Here is a 22,786-nt window from a genome sequence, read left to right on the forward strand (position 1 = left end):
CCCCACTGCCACCCCCCATTTAATTTCATTTCTTTAGAGAAAAGGAATGGGGCATTCTAATAAGTTCTGAAGAGTAGAGGGGAGTCTACAAAATCGCAGAGAAATGTAGTAATTTTCCTCTGTTCATCAGAGAAATATGTTTCCAGCAGTGTGAGGGTAACAGGCTTGAATGTGCCAATTTTCATTTGGAAGGAGTGTACTGCAAAGTTAATGCAATATTAAGTTGAGGAAACCATTTTCAATTTAGTGAGTCCTTTGAATATTAAAGGAAGCATCCTAACTGAGGCTCCTGAAATATAAAGAACAATTTGAAACATGCCTAGGAGGAAAACACAGCAATTTTAGCATAAGGAAGTTCTCAAATGAAGTCTAATTTTAAAGGAAAAAGAATCTCATTGATTGAAGAAATTGTTCAGAACATATATGTACATATTCTGAGACTAGCTAATGAAGGAAGCCATAATTTGAAGAGAGTTGGTGAGAAAATGAAAGTAATATCAGAATGTGGGCACCTCTTAGATAGAGGCTGATTATACTTTAAAAGAATGTTTAGGAAAGCTAATAAACACTCAACTAAGTTGAACAGAAAATACATCAGAAGTAACTATAATCTTAGAAGCCAGTCAAGACAACAGAGTAATGGAGAATCAGTGACTGTTTCCTTGATTTAAAAATAAGCCCATCTGTGGGACTTCCCTGGTGACGCATTGGTTAAGAATCTGCCTGCCAGTGCAGAGGACATGGGAAGATCTTTCTGGTCCGGGAAGATCCCACATGCTGTGGAGCAACTAAGCCTGTGTGCCACAATTACTGAGCCTGTACTCTAGAGCCTGTGAGCCACAACTACTGAGCCCACGTGCCACAACTACTGAAGCCGGTGAGCCCTAGAGCCCACACGCCGCAACTACTGAGCCCACTTGCTGCAACAACTGAAGCCCACGCGCCTAGATCCCATGCTCTGCAACAAGAGAAGCCACCACAATGAGAAGCCCATGCACTGCAACGAAGAGTAGCCCCCACTCGCCGCAACTAGAGAAAGCCTGCGTGCAGCAACAAAGACCCAACAGAGCCAAAAATAAAAAAATAAATAAAATAAAAATAAAAATAAGTAGGCCCATCTTGACTTCAGGTCAGGGCAAGATCATGATGTATAGTTTCTGAATTTTTCCAATCTTTTCCTAAAAATATAGTAAATAACTAGAATAGCAAAAGAAAAATTCTACTCACAACATCCTCCAGAAGACCAACCAAAACACCCCCATGAACCTCAGAACACCAGTGGGTGTTGCTTCACCCAAACCACAGATGATGTAGGACCCATACAGGACATGCCTAGGTTTAGCAGCTATGCAGAACTAGTGGAGTAGAAAGAAAAAGTTTTAATGGTTCTATGAACATTGCAGTACAACAACTGCCAACAAATCCTCAAAAAGAGAAAGTCCCTCCTTGAATGGGATTTTCAGCAAGTGAATATTGTGAGAATAACAGTGAAAAGGAGAAGGTTCCAGACTCTGGTTATGGGTGAGTGGAATAAAAGGTACACAGCTACACACTAAGGGACTATGGAGAGATCAGAAGATACTGCAGTGACTTAAGTGCTCAAAGAACTGAGAAAGATCTAATAAAAACTCCTTTCCTAAGGGAAATGCTACTGTGAAAAGAATTCAGATTGATCAGGACAGGAACTCTGAGGGCAAAGAGAGAAAAGGATCAAACTCTTTGGGGAGAGGTAGGACTCCAGAGAAGGCAGAGCTCAGAAAATGGGTATAACTACACAGAGTGGTTATTTAAATATATATTTGTGTATCTGTCTGTCTATCATCTATCTTTGTGATAACAATAGAGGAGAGAGCTCCTAAGCAGTAAAGATAAGAAAGGTACCGTGGTGCCTCTCAATCCCCTACAAGGGAACCACTTTCTAAAAGCACAGTACACTCAACTTGTTTATACTTGAACAACAGAAAAGAATATTGTCAAAAACCAAACATACTGGGCTTCCCTGGTGGCGCGGTGGTTGGGAGTCCGCCTGCCGATGCGGGGGACGCGGGTTCGTGCCCCGGTCCGGGAGGATCCCACGTGCTGCGCAGCGGCTGGGCCCGTGAGCCATGGCCGCTGAGCCTGCGCGTCTGGAGCCTGTGCTCCGCGGTGGGAGAGGCCACGGCGGTGAGAGGCCCGTGTACTGCAAAAAAAAAAAAAAAACCAAACATACTATTATTTTTTTAAAAATGGACTAAATAATGCATTCCAGAAAATATACAATCAAAAAGCAGATAAAAACTAAATAATATAACAGAATTATCTAAAAGAACTTAGGAAAACAATAAAAACTATAAAAGAACAGGACCTCCCTGGTGGCACAGTGGTTAAGAATCCACCTACCAATGCAGGGGACATGGGTTTGAGCCCTGGTCCAGGAAGATCCCACATGCCGTGGAGCATCTAAGCCCATGCGCCAAAACTACTGAGCCTAAGCTCTAGAGCCTGCGAGCCACAGCTACTGAGCCCGCACGCCACAACTACTGAAGCCCATGTGCCTAAAGCATGTGCTCCACAGCAAGAGAAGCCAGCACAATGAGAAGCCCACACACCACAACGAAGAGTAGCCCCCGCTCGCCACAACTAGAAAAAGCCTGTGCATGCAGCAACGAAGACCCAACATGGCCAAAAATGAATAAATAAATAAATAAAATTAAAAGACAGACAATATTTAAAAAAACTATAAAGAATGGCATGTATTAGAATTAGGAAACTCAGAATTTAGAAGGCTAAACATCAGTTGGGGATGGATATGATTCAAAACTGAGCTTAAGTCATTGTAAGGGCTGGTGTGTTTCCAGTTTACCCTTCCTTACTCATAAAATGTGTCCCTTTTTGGTCCCAATTGAGATTTATACATCCCCTCTTCCCTGCATGGCTAAGAACTCCAATTTTCCTCCAGTCCTTTGAAACTATCAAAAGTTTTGCTCAAATTCTCATCTTTTCAGCTACTGTTCTCATATAGGCAAATATCTCAAGGCTGAAAGCAATGCCACGTACCAGGCTCTGGGATTCCCTTATTTTCTGGATAAAATCCCCATAAATCCTCACTTCCTGAGTGAGGATTCTTCAAATACCTTCACATTATTCTGAAACAACCTAGTCCACCATTGTCAGAAACAGAATTTGGGAAATAAAGTTGACAAAGGAGGAGAAAGAAAAAAGGAAAAAAAAAAAGGATTCGAAAGAAAAAGAATACAGAAGACAGGAAAAGAAGATTCAACATAAGTACAATTTATGTTGGAGGAGGAAAATAAAAGCAATAGAACAAAACAAATACAAAAATCCATAATGCAAGGTTTTCTTAAAATTAAAAAAAATCAAACATCTGTATTGAAAGAGCACACCATCCGTGGTCCATTGGAAAATGAACCCAGAATTGTCAACACCAATACATTACTCTGGTAAGACTGGACAACAAAGAAAAAACTCTGGATGTTCAGGCACAAAGATCAAGTCACTTATAAAGGAAAAATAAAATCATATATTCATCAGATTGATCCACAGCATAGGACAGTAGGGAAACATATTTAAGATAACCAAGGAAAGAAAATATCAAACAGTGATTTTTATACATACCCAAACTTGCTTTTAAGTATAAAAGTTACAGAAAAACAAAGCAGTTGTGAACATGCAGGAACTCATGGAATGTTGCTCCTTGAGAAATCTACCTAGAAAACCATCTTCAGACAACCAACAGATCATAAGAGATGCTTCAGCTAAGTGTCAGGCACATAATAACTTGCCAATAAATGTTAATTTAACAAATGGATAGATATATGGATACATGGGTTAAAGAATAAACTTACGTATTTCAGGATATACCTGGTAGGGAAAAGGAAAGGGTCATCCATATTACTAGTTATCAGAGAGCTAGGAATATGAAGTCAAAGAATCTTAGTTCTGAGAAAATTTTTTTAGATCAAGATGAATAAACCGTGTCAAAGATTTGCCCAAGACGCACAAATGGACCATGGATGAGCCAGGAAATAGATCCAGAGTTTTCTGATGCTTAGTGAAGTTCTCTTTAAAAACTCATGCACGAGGACTTCCCTGGTGGTCCAGTGGCTAAGACTTTGCACTCCCAATGTATGGGGCCTGGGTTCTATCCCTGGTCAGGGATCTAGATCCCACATGCCACACTAAGAGTTCACATGCTGCAACTAAAAAATCCCACATGCTACAACTAAAAGATCCCTTGCGCTGCAACTAAGACCGGGTGCAGCCAAATAAATAAATAAAATAAAAACTCACTCACTGGGCTTCCCTGGTGGTGCGGTGGTTGGGAGTCCGCCTGCCGATGCAGGGGACACTGATTCATGCCCCGGTCCGGGAGGATCCCGCATTCCGCGGAGCGGCTGGGCCCATGGGCCATGGCCGCTGGGCCTGCGCATCCAGAGCCTGTGCTCCGCAATGGGAGAGGCCACAACAGTGAGAGGCCCGCGTACCGCAAAAAAAAAAAAAAAAAAAAAAAAAGAAAAATTAGGGAAAAATTCACTTACAATCTCATCATCTTTACCTTTTATTTTCTTGAGCATTGCACGATTTCACGTCATTTAACATCATAGTGTAACTTTTGCCTGTCCCTAATTTATTCTCCCTTTATATTTGGTTGATATAAATCTTAAACTTGCCAAGCTGATTAGTTACAGCTCCTTGATACCTCTTGAAACCTGAAGGCAGTGTCATCAGATGGGGTTTTCATTGGGTGGGGAAAAAGAGGAAATGAGAGTGGGAGAGGACTGCTGTGTGCTGAGGAGAAAGCAGCCATGAGTAAGTAAACTGGAGGTAAATATGTTTGGCCTTATAGATCAGACCTCTCTCTTCCCCAGAGCCACATCCAGTTTTGGCATCTCCATATGGTATTGCCATGGTCCAACAGAGCTAGGGGGCCGCATTCATAGCAATGCCTAAGAGACATGGTGACCGGAGGCACTACGTAGCAGAGGGGAGCCCCAGGTGTTGCATATATGATGCAAAAGCAAGTAAGATCACATCTAGGAGAGCTTCTGCTGACAGAGCAGATTTTCAGATTTTGTTATGTCAGATATATCCCCAATCCTAAATAAACCCCTTGGGGAGGAAATAAAAACTTTCTTGATTTTGTGATAGAGAGATAGGGGCCAAAGATATTTAGTTTGAATATTAATGTGTATTGTGTATCTAGTTATTGAACTAGTACAAATGGATTAGTCTCAGACAGTTCATAGAATTAACTTAAAATTTTACTAATAGCAGTAAATTTCTGATAGTAGACTGGGTTCTATTGGGTTCAATTCCCAGCTCTGTCACTAGCCACCAAGTCATTTAAGAAAGTTATTTCACCTCTCTAAGCCTCAGTTTTCTCATAAAATGTGAAAAGATAATAGTACCTAACTCATAGGGTTGTTGTGAGAACATCATGAAATAATGCATAAGCATCACTTTAGTACAGACATTGGCATCTATTAATCCTTTTGTAAATGTTAGCTCTATTACTGTTAGTATCACTTCTAGGGGTCTAAAAAAGTGGTGAGTACCATCATAGAACATCTGACTAGTTTTTAATATAGCCACACCAAAAAGAGTGTTTTTACATTAGAGAGGAAGGCATACCCATACACACCCCCACACACTCACTGAGTATGGTGTAAATTACTTGTGATAATAATCATGATCTTTTCTCCAAGCCAGGGGTTAGCAAACTCCAGCCCACCATCTGTTTTTGTGTGGCCCACAGCTTAGGAATGGTTCTTGCATTTTTAAATAGTTGGGGTGAAAAAAAAATAGAGTTAATAAATCTTGGCAGGATAAGCCCAGGATATCTTTTATCAAGAAATAGAATAAAATTTTTGTTAAAGGCAGAAATTTCCCTATGGAGGATAGGGTCTTTCTATAGGAAATCTATTGGCAGTGACTAAGTATCTATAATGTAGTGGTTAAGAGCTCTGGGACCAAATTGCTCCACAAGCTTCAGTTTTCTTCTCTGTAAAATGGGAATATTAAGAACACTGTAGACATAGAATACAAACTTATGGTTACCAAAGGGGAAAGGCAGGGAGGGATAAATTAGGAATTTGGAATTAACAGATACACACTACTACATACAAAATAGATTTTAAAAAAACACCCACCTTGGAGGGATATAACAATCAAATTATGTAATGTATGCAAATTGCTTAACATACATTTTGACAGTTATGCCTTCAACAAATGTTAGCTGCTGTGGCTGCTACTGTTATTGGTATTATTATTACTACTACTACTATTATCTCACGCGAGAGATGTAAAGACCCCAGTTCTCCCTGACCTTTGGCTTCCTGTGGTTATTTGTACAATGGGTTTCAGCACTGTCTAATCCTTCAGGTGATGGTGGCTTTTCCTTCTATCCCGTCTCACTCCTCTGGGTGTTAAAGACCCTCTCTATCCAGGGGTTTTTGAAAGGAAGAGTGTCCAACAAAAGACCAGTACCTCCTGGTACACTGGCGTCTCTTTGGTAAATTTTTGCACTGTCTTCTTGACTCTTCATTCTGTCTTGGTATCTGATATAAAATTATCACCATTATTGTTGTTGTTGTTATTTGATATCTTTGGTTCTTGACTCCACAGCCCAAAGTTCAGTCGTCTTCTACTCCACACCAGGCTCCCAGAACCCTTGCCTGAGTCTCATATGCCAGGGCCTTTTTAATTGGGATCATAAAAGAGCTGGGTCATGGAGTGTAATAAATAAGGGTTTTGGAATTGGGCAGACCTGGGTTCAAATTCGTGTACCACTGCTTGCTAGTTTTATAACTTGGGTCCATTACAAGACCTGTGAGACAATTTCAGTACATGTAAAATGGATAAGTTAATGTTCATCTCAGTGTGTTTTCAGGAGGATGAAAGAGGATAATGGATATGCCTGGTATAAAAAAAAACCCTCAAATGTTAGTTTCCATCTATATTGTGTATATTTATTATTATTATTATTATTATTTTTTTGCGGTACACGGGCCTCTCACTGTTGTGGCCTCTCCCGTTGCGGAGCACAGGCGCCGGACGCGCAGGCTCAGTGCCATGGCTCACGGGCCTAGCCGCTCCGCGGCATGTGGCATCCTCCCGGACCAGGGCACGAACCCGCGTCCCCTGCATCAGCAGGCAGGGAAGCCCTATATTGTGTATATTTAAATTTGTGAGTTTAGATTTACATCTTTCCTTCCAGAGATATGCATAACAATGGTATCAAGTTTGTTTTACTGCCGTATTTGAATAGCAGAGATGATAGTTTTCTAGCTGATGTATATTGCTATTATGTAGGTAAGCCCCTGTTATCCCATTTTTTATTCCTCCTTAGGCAACTACTTTTCTTGGAACCATTTGTTTCTATGCACTTGACCTTGAGTCACTTTCTGATTTATTACTTAACATAACCATAAGCTTGTTTGATTACCTTTAATTAAGTTGTATCCATTCCTGACCATGGAAATTCCCTTGTTTCTTGGTCAGTGAAGTCCCACCTTTGCAGCTTTTAACAATTCAGTCAGCTTATTTTGTCCTTTGTAATAAATGTGGTACTTCTGTCTCCAAACTTCTCTTGGAAGAACCATCAATTAAAAATATGTTTCAGTGCAATGAGCATTTTAATAATAGTATCTATCTTTAAATATAGAAATGATTGATTCTTCCATTAGTAAGAAGCTCATTTATGTTGTAGCCTTCAACTGACATGAAAATTTAAAAAATCAATGTATTAGATTGTGGCTACAAGCCTCCATCTAGGTATATATACTCCTATGGCATTGCTATATAATTTATAATTGATTAAGCACTGTCTTCCTGATCATTCCTTAGGCCCTTGGTCAAAAATCAAATCTTCTCTCATTATTCTTTGTGTAAAAAACCTGATTCAATTATATCACTGATTTCCAGCACCATTTAAATTTCTGAAAGTGTTCAGATAACAGGATTAGCAAGGTGGTGGCCCACTGAAGAAGGGAGGGGCAGGTGACTAGGTGAGGAAAGGTAGAATCGTAGGTATTCATACACACACACACACACACACACACACACACACACACACACACACACACAGTGTTGAGAGTGGATAAAAGAAAGTCTTTGTCCTTCAAAGTTTCTAAATTCTGGGCCCTTTTATCCTCCAGGGAAGATAAACTGGCTTTTCTAAGTTCTGGGCCCTTACTCAAAGGCAGTGTAATTCTGTTTTCAGAGAAATAGGAGATCTTTTGTGCCCAAGGGCCTAAAGGAGAGGGGGTAGGGTGTCCTGGGGATTAGTTGAGACCCAGGAAATGCATAATGAAAACACCTTCTGTGAGTGAGTATTGTTTCACAACCCATGTGGTGGCCAGGAGGAGGCCTGCCCATCCCTGTGTTCCTGGGGTCACTTCTAGGGGTAGAGGGATGTCTTCACCAGGCAGGAACCACATGAGGAGGGCCCCAGAAGTTTTATGCTTCCTTTGTAGGTTCTTCTGTTGCACTGGTCCCTGTGACCCATCACACTCTAGAATGCTCACCAGCAAACACCCTGGAGACTTGTGCTCACCAGGGACCACTGACAGCCCTGGTAGTCCTTCAACAAAGATTTATTGAGTACTTACTGTTTGCCAGGTTCTTGGTCTGGGGATAGACCTTTGAAAGGGGGAGGATAAAACCTAAAAAGATTCATAATCGCTCTCCTTCTTTCTTATGCTGAATTTTCTTTCTTTATAGAACTCAAAACACTTTTTATATATCTTCTGTTTATTGTCTGTTTTGCTCCATTAGAATGCAAGGCTAAAGAGAACAGGAACTTTATCTTTTTTTTAAAATATTTATTTATTTGGTTGCACTGGGTCTTAGTCTTAGTTGTGGCAGGTGGGATCCTTAGTTGAGGCTCATGGGCTTCTTAGTTGTGGCTCGTTGTCTCCTTAGTTGTGGCTCGCCAGCTTCTTAGTTGTGGCATGTGAACTCTTAGTTGCGGCATGCATGTGGGATCTAGTTCCCTGACCAGGGATCGAACCTGGGCCCCTTGCATTGGAAGCACAGAGTCTTATCTACCACACCACCAGGGAAGTCCCAGGAGCTTTATCTTGTTTATTGCTGTCTCCCCAATGTCTAGAACAGTGCCTGGCACATATTATGTATTTCACAAATATTTGCTGAAGGAATGATTGAATGAATCAATCCCATTGTTTTAGCCAACAAAAGTCAAGTAGCCTTGTATATTATTTTATCTTCTCTTTCTAAAGTACTCTCATACTTTTATACCTAAAATATTGTATTTTCTGCTGCTTTTCCAAAAACTGCTTGTACTGCTGGATCATTTATAATCTGCAGAGCTGCAGTGAACATGTGAAGTAAGAAAGGAACACTGTGTACTTTGTAGAGTTTCTAGTCTAGTAGAGCCTTGTAGAGCCAGTTCTTTTATGAGAGTCCTTTTAGGAAAGATCTATGTAGTTTTATAATCTACTTAAATTTGTATCTATAATTGAAGCAAAAAAAAAAAAGTCTAATTTCTACATGAAAAGCAAACCCTTTTTTGGTTGTGTTTCTGTGTGATAGAAACAAGGAAGCAGTAGCCTCAGAAGCTTCCCAGCTACCTCTGCCCCACCACCACTGCTGTCATTCAGATGCTTCTTCCCCCTGCCCTTGCCTGAGGGAGGGGAGGAAGGAAGGGCGAAGGAAGGACAAAGCAGAATTCCAGGAGGATCCTCTCAGCTGTCATCTTTGCCAATGAAATTTAAGATGCATCATTTTCTGTTTCTACAGAAGTTTTTGCTGATTTTCTAGTAAAGCCTTCATTGATGTGCCAAAAAAAAAAATTACGTAGACAACCCCAGTGACCACGTCTGTGACTTTTCTTTCATCAGATATCAATCACAGGCTTATTCAACTTAGCTAGCATGAACTTTTAATAAAATCTGTGTTAACAGGTTTCAAACATTTCATCACTTGGTGTTTATATATGGATTTTCTTTATAGTGTTCTTAAATCTTAATTTAAAAATGGGTGTTAACCTTTTTAGCATGCTGCAGTTTTCTTTCTTTTCCTTTCTTATAGACCTATCATTTTCTGTGTTTTGCTCATTGAATAGCCCTCTTGACTCTTGAGATATATGATGCTTTTCTATTTTACCCAACCTTTTTTCTTCTTGTAGTAGCCCCTTAAAAACTTTTTTGATATAATCTACCTCTTCTAGAAGGTCAATACAGCATTCCTGATGAAAGAATGACATTTATAATGCTCAGTAACATTTTTAATGCTCAAATTTCTCTTGACTTACTAATGAAGAGCTTTAATTGCTTTTCCTTTTTCAACTCCTTAGGTTTTTTGTATCAATAAAAAAAAAAACTTTGGGGGGGGGATGGAATTTTATCATTATAAAGTGTACATGTACCTGCATCCTCCCCTAATTTTTTTCTTTTAAGTATTGCCTTACGGTTTCATTTCCCTCTTCCTTATCTATGTGATTAATGGTGAATACTCACTGATCCTTCATTATATACGAAAACTAAGATAAGGACTGTACTTGCCCTGTCTCTTTCCAGCCTCACCACAGTCCTATGAGATAGGTAATATTCTTAGATTTATTTTTCAGATAAGAAAACTGAGACTTGGAGAGCATCCCATCCAAAGTAGTAGAGTAGTTCTGGGAGGAGTTGAACTTTAAATCACTATGTATCTGACTCAAGACTCTGTACTCTTAACCAGCATACTATAATGCTTCTATATGATTGATGTCTGGGATAACTATCCCTTTCCAAGTCCATGGTTTCTTCAGTTTTCAATCCTGTCTTCACAGCAGTTTACATTTTCACAAAGGCAGCAAAACCTGCTGTTTCAGAGCAAGCCTCTGGAGCCAGATCAAGTGGATGCAAATCTAGGGCCACTACACACTAGCTGCATAATCTTGGGGAAACTGTTTAGCCTTTTGTGCCTCAGATTCCTAACCTGAAACTAGGGAATAATAGTACCTACCTCATGGGGCTGTAATACTTAAATGAATCATTAATACACCTAGAGTGTTTAGAACAGTCCCTGGTATATGGTAAATAGCTAATATTGTTGCTTATTATTTATTTATTTATTACTTATTAATTCAACACACATACATACTTACTGAGTGCTTTCCTCTGTTACTAATGCCAGGCATCATTAAATTCTGTATAGAGAGCGATTACCACAGAATCTTTCCTCAGGTGTTCATATCTAGTGGTGGATCCTAAAAAATTGTGATCATAAGGGGGGATAACCCATACTTAGAAAGATAGTCCAGATATTGGGCAGTCAATCTAAGTTCACTAAATTTGAGAGAAATTGCTTAAGGAGTGGTGAAACGAGAATCTGTAACCAAGTGTGTAGATCTCCCAAACTAGTGCTTTCCCACTGGGCTAGATCATTTCCAGATAGCCAGCTAACCCCTCGCATTTCATGTGCCCTTTTACAATTTGACTTTTCCGATCTCCCCCCATCAAGAGGCTGTGTCTACTTCCTTTACCTTGAGTTTGGACCAGCCCCGTGACGTACATTGACCAATAGAATGTGGTGCAAATGATGCAGCATGACTTACAGGCTTAGACCTTAAGAGGCCTTGCAGAGTCCTTTTTCTGCCCTCTTGGGATCTGGCCTCCACGTAAAGAAGCTGAGGCTAGGTTACTGAATGATGAGAGAGGGAGTGGAGAGAAAGAAACCCAGCCAGTCTCCTGCCATTCAGTCACCCCAGCTGGGGTGTCAGTCATGTGAGCGAAACCTGGCACCCTAAATCCTGTAGCTTTTGTTGAGCTGCCCCAGCGGATACCACGTGAAGCAGAGTTAAACTGCCCAAATTGCAGAATCACAAGCAAATAAATCAAATAAATGGTTGAGTTGTTTTGGGATGGTTTGTTTCATAGCAATAAATCCCCGGAACTTAAGAGGTCTTGAGCTTTCATTTTCACTGTCTTGGAAGTCAGCCACCACATTTAAAGCTTGGATTAGATAATGGAATAGTGAGAGACCATGTGGAGATAGTTAAGTCCCGACATTCTGATCATCCTGCCAAGACCCCAGACATGAGGATGAAGCTACAACCTTAGAACTCCTAGAATAGCCTCGCCACCAGCTGAATGCAGCCATATGAGCGAACCCCAGTGAGACCACCAGAAGGACCACCCAGACTCACAGATTCATGGTTGCTGTTTTTTTTTTTTTTTTTTTTTTTTTTTTTAGCAGTACGCGGGCCTCTCACTCTTGTGGCCTCTCCCGTTGCGGAGCACAGGCTCCGGACGTGCAGGCTCAGTGGCCATGGCTCACGGGCCCAGCCGTTCCGCGGCATGTGGGATCTTCCCGGACCGGGGCACGAACCCCTGTCCCCTGCATCAGCAGGCGGGCTCTCAACCACTGCACCACCAGGGAAGCCCCTCGTGGTTCCTGTTTTAAGCCACTGCATTTTGGGGTAACTTATTACCATGCAGCAATAGGTAACTAAAACACCCACAATGCACCGTGACTCCCCAGAAGTGAGAGTACTGATGTCCTTGGCTTATAGTGTGTTTGGGGAATAATAGTTCCTACCTTTAATCAAGTAATCATGGTAACTGTAAAGCAGGTAATTTGGCAGATGAAAATTTCAGAGATGTGAAGTAACTTGCTCAAGGCCTCAGAGGTAGCACGGTCACAGCAGAATGGTAAGGTGTAATGTGAATGCCTCATTTCAGGCGTTCTCCAACTTTCTTCTCTCATTGGCAATGGTCTTCTAACTCGTCTCACCAACTTCCAGTCTCACGTCCCTCCAGTAGACCCAATCAGTTTTCACTGCTGAAGCCAGTGTTAGCAAATATCTGCAGGATCTCTGACTCACCCTTATTAACACCCCACTGTCTAAGATAAAGTCCATGGCACACAAGGCCTCTCTTCTTGCTTCTCTAGCTGCATTTCTCAATACCTCCTTCCTTTACCTTTTTACCATGTGGAGTCACTTGCACAGCACAGATTTTAAACCCCATCGTGTGTTATCCCTCAGAGCCTGTGCACAAATTACTTTGCCAAGAATGCCCTCCTCGCCTCCCCACCTCCTGGTATATCCATTCACCTCCCAGGACTTGGCTCGAGCTCTGCCTTGACTATGAAGCCTCATTCCCTGATCTTCCCTGGGCACAGATGACCACTCCTCACTTGTGCCCTCACGGAAACTTACACTTTCCTAGTAGAGCATTAGTAACACCTTGCTGTTCATAAGTCAGTTTTTATCAACCAGACTGTGAGCTGCTTAGTTTTTCATTCGTCTAGTGTCCTCAACATTTAGCCTGGACTGTTCCTTAATGAGAGAAGTGCCCCAGTAAAGGAGAGAAGTGAGACCCAGAAAGGATCAGGTCAAATTGTCAAGGGCCTTGAATGTCATGCTGGTATAATCCAAGTGTCTGCCCACCTGGATGTCTGCAAGTCCTCCCATTCTTCTAGGGCCACCCTTTCCTCTTAGGTCCAAATTTTCAAAGTGTCCAGCTCCCATTCCACATTGTATGAAAGCCCAACATCTCCTCCCTACAAATAGCTCCAGAGCTTTAGGGAATGAGGAGTTGAGCCAGAAACTCCCAAGTCCCTTAGTCACTTCTTGCTCCTATTTCCTGCTTGTGCTGACAGTGTCATTCTTCCTGTGACTACTGTCCACTTTCCACACTGCTTCACTCGAGAGTTCTGCTTCGATTCTTTTGTTCTCCCAAAGCAGCTTGAACACAAGGCTGTGGTGGCTGGAAGTCGTTTTTTCTCCTAATTGCTTTTACAGTCTTGAATAGATAACATATTCACGTGGTTTAAAAATCAAATAATATAAAAGGTACATAGTGAAAATTCTCACTCCTACCCCTGCCTTTGTCTGCCATATTTCCCCCCTTTCCCTGCCCCCGGTAGCTTTTTTTTTTTTTTTAAGCTTCTTTGGTGCTCCTCTAGGGTTTACTGATGCAAATACAATATATTGAAAATACAGAAAGATTTTTTTCTCTGTTAAACATTGCTGGCAAAAGCTATGAACGTATGCTGCCTGGACCTACTTTCAAGTCTGTGCTGTCATCTGCTCTCCATGGGGCCTTCCCCCCTACCCAGAAAAGTCTTTTCCATTTTTCCTACAGGACTGATTTTCCCAGTGACAATATTTTTTTGAATAAAAAATTGGGACACCTGGCCTGAGATGTGAGTTTTTGTAAAATATAGGACCAGATAGTAAGTTTGCTCTAGAAAATGTGGGATCAAGGTCTCTACAGTTATTCCAACCCTCATTAATTCCCAAGGCCTGGCCCTTCCTCTAGGATAGCAGACTTTTAGTGTCATTTATGGTGTAGCCAGGACTACAGCTCAGGAAAGAATTGAGAATGATTTAAACTTGGATATTAGCGATCATTGTCCTGACACGGGGGATGAGTCACTAGCTACCCTTTTCTCCAGGGCTCTTGTCAGCTGCCATGTGGCTGGGCCTCCCTTCCTCTGTTGAGACCCTCTCCTCAATCTTTTTCCTTTTTTTCCAAGTCCTAGAATGCTCACTGCTCTCTCCCCTTCCCAGGCTGCCCCTGAAAACTCCTACTTCCCTTTCAGTTTTATACATGGAGCAATTTGGTTTGGTGGAGAGGGGTCACGTGTGAGGTACTCCTCTGGGAACTACCAGATTGATGGTGAGCCCTTGAGCAGCACTAATTTTAGCAATCAAGCCATTCTATAATAATTTGCATATAGATAGGAAGGCATCGGAGTGCCCCCTTGTTAATATCAATGAGATCAGGTTCTCATTGGATTTATCATCTAACAAACATCACACCTTGGGAGTTAGTGTAACTTATACACTCGTTCCCTGTATAGTTTTATGGCAAAGACAATGAGTGTTCCCCCAGTGTTCCAGGTGTTCTCCTACATGACCCAGCCTCACTTGCAGTTAGGTTGGGCCATGTGCTTGTTCTGGCCAATGACCCATGAGCAGAAGTGGTGTGTGTCTCTTCTGGACTGAGGCAGCTAAGAGTCAGTGTACCTTCTCTATCCCTCCCTTCCCATCAGTGGAGGCCAAGCATTCTAGATTGCATAGCTACAAGCTTCAGGAGGACCAGCTGATCCACATTGGACTGTGATGTGAATGAAAAATAAGCGTTTATTGTGATAAGCCACTGAGATTTGGGGATATTTTTATTAATATTTAATTGCATATCTGTGCTACTTGAGCCAATATTTTTTGGAAATTAAAACCCAATACCTAAAATCTCAAAAACGATAGTGTGTTTGTGTGTGTGTGTATCTTGTCTGGGATATGCAGATATGTCTCCACATTCTGCATGAATTACAGTTTGAAAATCTTTTTGATTGTTTATTTGTCTGAAGGTCCCATGTATGTATAAGTGAATTTTATTAAAGTATTCTAGTAGCTCAATACTGCTATTCTCAAAGCCAGCAAGAACTTTAAATATTCAATATAAGCTTATAATGTGTTGCCCTTTCATTTATTCCTAGTTCTGTACATTCAGGTACAGGTACAACTTCCTGTTTGGACCCCTTCCAAATTTCCTTAGGCTTTCCCAGAAACAGTTATGTAAAATTCTGGTTGGAGGTTTGTTTTCTTAAAGTTTTTCAAGGGAAATTTAGCAGTCCTTCTCTGCTGTTAGGAAAGTGAGATTAATTTAGAAGCTTTCTACTTAGCAGCCTCTCCAAAGGTTCCTAGTGACCAATGCAATTTTCTGTCATCCAACACAGACAAATACCACGTCCCATTCTGTTGCTCCCAATGCCTTTCCTTCTCTGGGCTACTCAGGTGTTCTCTTACACGGGGCTAATTTCAACTGGAATTTTAGTCATACTTCCACGGCTGTCACATAGCTGTTTTATTTAGTTTTCTAGGACTGCTTTAACAAAGTGCCACAAACTGAATGGCTTGAAAAACAGAAATTTATTGTCTCCTAGCCTGGAGACTCACAGCCCAAGATCAAAGTGTCAGCAGGGCCATGCTCCCTCTGAAGGCACTAGGGAAGGATCTGTTCTAGACCTCTCTCCTAGCTTCTAGTAGTCCCTTGGCATGTGGCAGCTTAACTCCTGTCTTTACATGACTTTCTCCCTGTATGCCTTTCTGTGTCCAGATTTTCCCCTTTTACTTGTCCTACTCTAATTGGAGTAGAGGTCTGCCCTAGTCTAATATGATTTCATCTTAACTAATTATACTGCAACAACCCTTTTTCCAGGTAACATCACATTCTGAGTACTGGGAGTTGGAACTTCAATATATGGATTTAGGGGGACATAATTCAACCCATAGCAGTCATCATTGTTTGCAGTGTCAAACATGTAATCATAATGGTTAACAGCAGAGTCCTTACAGTCATACCTATTTGTGTTGGAATCCCATATTCTGCCATTTGAACCTCAGTTTTTTTGTCTCTAAAACGGAAGCCTTCATCATTACCTTATAGGGTTGTTGTTAATTAAAGAACATTCTGCTTCAATTTTGGCCACGAAGACCAAAATTTCATGGCTTCAAAAACCCAAACCAAAATAAATAATTGCAAAGTACCTCCACATTCTAAAGTGAGTTGCTGAACCACCTATGCCAGACAGGCTGAGACAGTCTGAGACTATGCGAGCTGGCGTGTGCAATCACTCGCCTCTACTGAAAAAGGAGTCGTCGTTGATAAGGCCAAAAAGAGAGAAATTGTTTTTTAGGGAGCTATTCTCCTGTTTCTCATGTAGAAGGGGAAGGGAGTGCTTCCCTCTCACCTCAAGGAAGGTGACAGGAAGCTTCAGAGAGCTTGAGCAAAGTAGGAACTAATGTTTAACTCGTGTCTTGGGAATTAAACGTGGAAGACTGTGGCTGCAGGGGCCCAGGTGCTCCCCACCAACAGCAGAATGATGTAGTGGGGAATTTTCCCATGTGTCCTGTGGGCTGGCAGGATGGAGCTGAGTGGGAGTCATTTTGAAAAGACTGTCCAGGAAGGCTTTGCTAAGCTGCTCCTCAGCGAAGTTAGAGTATACCACTGGATGTAGAAACTGAGGAAGATTCATCACTGGGCAGCCTGAAAAGGAACTGGTTGGACATTGGAAGGCTGCAGTGGGGTGAGGGAGCTATGTCAGTGACCCAGCAGAGAAAGAATCAGCACTGGGGATCTGCCATGCCCAGAGGGCTCTAATGCCAGATCATATCTGGACCAGCTTAGAGACTAGTTTTTCCTCTTCCTGATCACATTCCAACCCTAGAGGAAACTGAGTAGTCTAGTAGGGGAGGAGACATGGGAAGGAGAAGGAAAGCGAAGAAACATCTTACAGAGAATTGGAGCAGAAGCCAACCATGTTCTCTTCCTGAAAATGAGAGGCCAAAGGAAGCTCAAGCTGGGGGTGTGAATAAGCTTTAAATTGGATGAGAACATTGGGTTATATGCTAATGACCTTGGACTGGACATTTTAATGACTGAAATGAGATGATTTGGGGGACTGAAACGAATTGGAGGATAAACTTTAAGATCTGAGAGTGGCTTAAAAAGTGAGGAGACCTGGCCTCATTTCATTTGTGGAGGAACAGACAGATCTACCCATGGAGTTTGAGTCGAATGGGGAGAAGAATAAAGCTGTCCTCACCTGTACCTTGTTGAATTCATCCTGGCAGAAAGGCAGTAGTTGGTAAAAGTTGCTGTCAATCTGATAATGCTGGTAATTATTTTAGTTACCATTGTGACTGAATAAACACATACCATCTTTCATGGTGGTGTCAGTGTATAGTTTCAGGGAAACAGAAATCATTGCCACAATTATAAGTAGAAAGGGACTTAATATAGGTAATTAGATACTTGCAAAATGATTGGAGAGCTGGAGGAGCAGCCTCTAAACTGAGCCTCCAGAAATAACCACCAGGAGATAACCATCAAACTGGTTTGCCAGGGGAGCTATCGCCCCTCCCAGTCATAAATGTGTGAAGTTAAGAGTCTGTTGGGGAACCATTTGAATTCTTGCACACTCTGCTCTAGTTTCAGTCTGTGGATCATGAAGACACTGTCATCCTTGCATCTGCTAACTCGTAACACTACTGAAGCTGGACACTGGATATTGGGATACTGTTGCAGAAAAATCTGATGCCTGCATGACCCTACTTGGTAGCAGCAACAAACATCAGAGTAGGCAGGTGGCTCTGGTCTCACTCCTGCCTTTCTAGTCTCGAGTATATTTAACTCACAATCTGAACTTAGCTGTGAAGCAGTCATAGAAATGTAATTTTGAGCTTTTCAGTCTTTGCAATACAAGAAGGTATCACAGAGGTGGTTGGAATGGGTGTTAAGAGCTAGTGTTTCATATTCACCACAGTGATCCCATGCATATGAAAAGACAGGTTATGCCAGCAGCCCCAGCTTCTGTCTAGAAGACCAATTACTGGATTCACTTGGGTTTTTTAAAAATCAACTTTATTGAGGTATAATTTGCATATAATAAAATGCACCTGGGCTTCCCTGGTGGCACAGTGGTTGAGAGTCAGCCTGCCAGTGCAGGGGACACAGGTTCGTGCCCCGGTCCGGGAAGATCCCACATGCCACGGAACGGCTAGGCCCGTGAGCCATGGCCACTGAGCCTGCGCGTCTGGAGCCTGTGCTCTACAATGGGAGAGGCCATAACAGTGAGAGGCCCGCGTACCGCAAATAAATAAATAAATAAAATAAATAAAATGCACCTATTTTAAGTGTATGTTGAGTTTTAACAAACATAATGTAAATGTCATCAATACCATAATCAAAATATAAAATCTTTCCATCATTCCAAAAATTTCTTTTGGTCTCTGCAGTCAATCTCCACTTCCCCTCCCTAAGCAACCGCTGATCTGCTTTCTGTCTCCATAGACTAGTTTTCCCTGTTCTAGAATTTCACATAAATAAAAGCATACAGTAGGATACAGCTGTTTTTAATATTTGCAAATACGTTTTTTTCCTTGCCAAGAATCCAGCATGGCATAGTGGGATAAGTAGGATTTTCGAAGCTAGACAAACTCAAGATTGACTCCCAACCCTACTACCTAATAGCTCTCAGGCTATTACAAGTTGAACTGAGCCCAGATTTCTTAACTGTAAAATGGAAATTTAAAACAAAAATAAAAACAAAAAACACCTATGAAGGTTAGAGCCAATAAATGAATAGCACACAAATGGCACTCCAGGAAAGGTAGTTATCATTCTTCTTCTTGATGATGGCTTATTATTTTCCGTTTATGCTGGTTTTCCAGTCAATTGCACTTTAAACTTCTGTGGGGAGTTTTATCACTGACTTTCACACGTGACTGCCATAACAGCAATTAAAAGCTATGCTTTGGAGTATTAGATTGCTTCACATCTTGGGTACTACCACTTGCTACCTGACCTCATGAAAAATCTGAATCTGTGCCTCAGTTTTCTTTTTTATAAAATGGGAATAATAACAATACCTAGAATTGTTATGGGAATTAAATAATACTTATCACCTTAGTAAATACTCAAAATGGTTAGCTATTATTGATATCATTGTTATTTCATATTGAAATTTCCCTAAGATCCCTCAGGGTGGATTCTGTCTATACCTTCACTTCAGCTCCATACTCCGAGAGAAGTGACTCTCTCTTTTCTGGCCAATTAAAATTTCCTGTTTTAGCCTCCAGGAACTGCTCCCTTCTGCAGAATACATTTGTGCCCTCTCATCTGGTACGTATCCCAGGCTTTATATTATCATTGAACTGTAGAATGTTTGGGATTGAAAAAATGGTTCACTAGAACCTCTCATTTTATAGCTGGTATAATAGAGGTCCAGTAAAAATGAATTATTTATCAATTATTTAATTATAGCTTTAGAACATAAACTGGGTTAGAACTTGGGTTCCAAACTCCCAGTCCTGCGTCTACAACATAATTTAAAGAGCTTAGCACATAATATTTAGTGGTTTACTGACTTATTATTTGAATTCTTAAAATATACCATGCTCAGCTGATTTCTAGAGCCAAATCCAAGGACTTTGCTTGTCACAATCCCTAAGCTCTTGTCACTCTCTGCGATTAGAGAAATGATACTCAGCCCTGTCAAAATATAATCACAAAGTTTATCAGGAAAATCATCTGAAAATAAGTCATGCATATTACACTATGTGAGACGGATATGCTGCATTGCAGGATATGCTGCATAGACTTTATGTGGTGGATATAAATCCTGCTGATGTTGTGATGCCAGTTCTTTAACGACTAGCCATACATTTATGAAGTCTTGCTCTATAATTGCAAAGAAAATGCTTTTTATCACCAGTTTAGTCTTTGGGTAAATATTTTAAAAGAAATTTCCATGATATCTTCAGCCCAATGAGATGAAAGCTCTTATATTCCACCCACACAAGGCAAACACAATTGGATAAAAAGTAAAATGCAGACGAACCACTGTTGTATTTGTATGCAAGATAGCAGTTATACAGATTTTCCAGGACCGAAAACTAAAACCATCACCTCCAGCAGTGTGTTTCTGCCCACCTGCCATTGTGGACTTAGGCAGGAAGGAAGTTCAATATGCATATCCTGGGAAGGAGGGAGAAGAGAGGAAGACTGTGAGACAGTTAGGAGGGATGCCTCCTTTTATGAGAAAGTTGAACAGCTCTTCAGTGTTTCTTTCATAATTTCTAAAACGCTGTGTATCGGGGCTCCCCAAGATCACTCCCCCAGGCCCAGTGATTTGACAAAAGGTCTCACAAAACTCAGCATCTATGTGTATTCATAGCTAAGATTTATTACCATGAAAAGATACAAAGCAAAATCAGAAAAAGCAAAAGGTGCGTGGGGTGAAGTTGGGAGGAAATCAGGCTCTAGCTTCTGAGTCCTCTCTCGGTGCATTGCCTTCCTTCCTTCAGCAGTGAGTTGTGGCCACACGTGCAAAGTGTTGGCTTCTGGGGCGGCTCATTAGTGACTTGGTGCTCAAGGTTTTCACTGGGGGCTGGTCAAACAGGCACTCTCTGCCCACCACATACCCAAATTCCGGGTCCAAGAAGAGGAGCAGATGTTCAGCATAAAGCATACTGTGCGCAAGCAGTCTAGCCCTAGTGAGCCACCCTTAGGCAACTTAAGGAAACTTAAGAACTTAGGGAAAGTTTTCTATCAGTGTAGGGAACTGTTTACTGGCTAAGTTCCCAGATGCCAGCCAAGGGTCAATCTTGCAAGCAGACCCTTCTAAGGACAGCAGTCTCAGGCCTGCTATGCTAACTCTTTTTCTGCACACACTATTTTCTTCATTCAGGCATGCATAGAGACGTAAGAAAGACGACTCTTGTAATCCCATTAGAAATGTCATCTGTAGCAAAGAGTTTACATGACTTACCTAACATCATATCTAGTTAGTTGGCTTGGATGGCTTGACCGGGGCCACGGGATGGGGACTCAGTTCTGGCCGGTATTTGGGTTTTCGGTTCTTCTCCATATTATCTTTCCTGGGGCTGCCAAGATGCTGCCAGGACAGCTTTTTTACTCATGTTTGATTCCTGGGCTGGGATGTGTTGACTGAAAAAACTTCACTGACTGAAAAAAACCTAAAAGTTGAGAATTATGTTTTATTCAGAGGACATCCTGAGGACTTCAAGCCCAGGAGACAGGACTCTCAGATCATTCCGAGAGACTGCTCTGAAGAGACAAGGGGGGAGCCAGGATATATAGGAGTTTTTGCAACCAGGTAGACCAGGTAGTCAGAACATCAAAAAATTACTGTTAATTAAAGAAAACTAGAAAAGAAATCTCAAGTTAATGAATTCAGTGCCTTTCTATGTATGGGAAGACGGGCTCACTGAAATCATTCCTTTGATATGCACCTCAGTTATCTGGGGTCAGTATCCTGTGTTTACTCATCCTGAGTTTCCTCAGGGTGCATCGTTGGGGGTGGCTGTAATGTGATGGCTTGATGGCTGCAGCATCCTTTGTTTACTGATTGGCAGGCAGTATTTTTTTATTCACAGATGGCCGAAACCGCCAGGCCTAGTGCTCTGTCTGTGTGGATTCTCCAGGTGGATATTTAGGCTTCCTTACAACATGATGGTTCCAGACACTTGGGCTTCTTACATGATGGCTGGCTTCCCTCAGAGCAAGCATTCTAAAAGAGCAGGGCAGAATCCTAGAACATCACTTCTGTTACACTGTAATTGAAGCAAGTTACTAAGGCCAACCCAGATTTAAGGAGAAGGTAATTAAATTCAATAGCAGGATAACAAAGAATTTGCAACCATCTTTAATGAATATTTACAATAAGTAATTTATCTGGTTATCTTAACATCCATTTCTGTTATAGTTATCTACTTTTCGTGTTTTATTTCTCCCATCAGCCTGCAAATTCCTTAAGGGTAGGGACCCAGTCTACCTCAGTTTGCAATTTGCTACAAGGTTAAACAGTACTTTGCTGATAGCACAGGTTGTTTGTTGAATAAATAAAAGCTATTAAGTGCTTACTACATGCCAAGCACTATACTAAGCTCTTTAAATTTATTATCTTGTGTAATCTTTATGACAATCTTTTGAGGCATTATTTTTATCTCCATTTTTTAGATGAGGAAGCTGAGGTATACAATGGTTAAGTTGTCTGCATAAGGGCACGTAGCTAGTACCAGAATTTCAACTCACTTCTGTTCCAGAAGCAGGAATCTGTTATCTAGGTAGTTGATATCAGGCAGCTCGAAAACTAAAGTCTTAACCATTTTTTTTTTTTGGCTGCGGCATGCGGGATCCTAGTTCCCTGACCAGGGATCAAACCTATGCCCCCTGCATTGGGAGCTCGGAGTCTTACCCACTGGACTGCCAGGGAAGTCCCTAAAACCAAAGTCTTGACCCAGAAT

This window comes from Hyperoodon ampullatus (assembly GCF_949752795.1).
Source record: "Hyperoodon ampullatus genome assembly, chromosome: 9".
NCBI classification, from domain to species: Eukaryota; Metazoa; Chordata; class Mammalia; order Artiodactyla; family Ziphiidae; genus Hyperoodon; species Hyperoodon ampullatus.